Raw genomic sequence first — 1793 nt, 5'->3', positions numbered from 1 at the left:
GACTCGACGGCACATAACAACAACAACAACAGCTATTTTTATTTCCATCATCTTTACCTCTCTTAAAATGTTGCCTCAACTGGGGAAGAAGAAGATGTAGAGAGGTGCACAAGAGGTACAGACAACAAAGATAAACCCTTTTACACATCCAATACTGTGTTGTCAGTGATAACAAACATTAACCTACATGTAGACGGATGGGTAGACAGGCTGAATGATCAGGTATGCCTAGGCAAAAGACAATATACCCATGACCATATATAAGGATGGCAGATGATATTTCTACATATGTATTGGTATGTGCTATAAGAATGTCCACATACATAATAGAGCTAACAAGGGGCAAAGTTAGTATAACTTCTTGGCTACAGCCAACCACCTCAGGGAGTGAGTAGACGGACCTGTGGGCTTGGGACAGTGATTGCAGGCCATATCAAGTTCATTTGGCATAATACACTACATAAAAGCATTGTTCTACATCCTACTTTGGTGAATAGTGTCTTGGGTATTAAAAGTCTGAAAGCTGCCATCTAGGATGCAACAATGGGTCTCTCCTCATCCAGTGCAAAGAATGAAGAAAACCAAAGACGTATGGAAACAATTTCTCCAAGGGACTAGCAGACCATGCGATCCTCAGCTTATGTGACCATGAGACCAGAAGATGGTGCCCAGCTACCACTGTCAACCACTCAGAAAATGATCAGTGCAGGAGATCCTAGAAAGAGTGGGAGAACGATGTGGAACAAAACAAAAAGACCAGGTTTACTGGTCTGATAGAGCCTGATGAGACCCCTGGGATTATGGCCCTTGGTTACCCTTTAGGTCTGCAACTGAACTCACTCCTGTGACTTCCAGCCAAATAATAGATAGGAATATATGGTGAACATTTACATCAGGTAGATACACTCCTTAGAGAGATCAATTGTGGGAGAACAGGAGGACAGCATTTGCACAGGGAAATAGCTGGGGGCCAGGAATGCATAGGAAGGAAGGACACAGGGAAGAGGTAACTATAGGGAGGAAGTGGGAAGAGAGCTGTTACATTGTGGGGAATTGTAGTCATTGTCATGAAACAAAATGTGTATGAACTGCTGTATGGAAAATAAATTTTCTCTGTAAAATTTCACTCAATCACAATAGAAATAATAATAGTAATGAAAGAATAGATATACACACACAGACAAAAAAGATATTGCCTCAATACTCACCTATTAAAAGAGGGTAATAACAGCTACATCTCTAAGTAAGCAAGACAAGCTTTATGAACTATCATGTTTATCTTCACTCAGAAGACTGGCATACATTCATCAAACAAGGATTACTATGGATTTCTAACAATATGGTTTTAATAACGTGGGGACATTCAGAGAAGATAAAATTTTGATTACAAACATGGGTAGCTGGCTAGATAACATTTGAGCCAGAAATACTAACTCAGCTATTATGGTAAAACAGGTTTGAGAAGATGATGATCGATGAGAGAGATGACAATAAACATGGAGGTGAACCAATACACCCGGAGAATCGGAAAAGAAGAAGGGGGAGGCCAGACCATGGGGACGGGTTGCACTTGAGGACAAGAGTAAGACTACAAATGAAAGAGTAGGCAGTTTTTTCATGCAAATTTCATTTATTTGTCCATACCAAATTCTAGTTTCTCTTCTTCCAATCTGTCCACATTAAATTTCTCTCTCCCAAAAGTCTAACATTCATCTTACCCATTTTTAGTATCATTGCTTTATAGTTAATCTCTTATTTTGTCATATGTACATATGGTGCACAACGACTGAGAT

The sequence above is a fragment of the Orycteropus afer genome, unplaced genomic scaffold (genome assembly GCF_000298275.1).
Source record: "Orycteropus afer afer isolate SDZICR_OR568_19922 unplaced genomic scaffold, OryAfe1.0 scaffold00536, whole genome shotgun sequence".
NCBI classification, from domain to species: Eukaryota; Metazoa; Chordata; class Mammalia; order Tubulidentata; family Orycteropodidae; genus Orycteropus; species Orycteropus afer.
The sequence above is the reverse complement of the archived record's forward strand: the minus strand, read 5'-3'. Positions refer to the sequence as shown.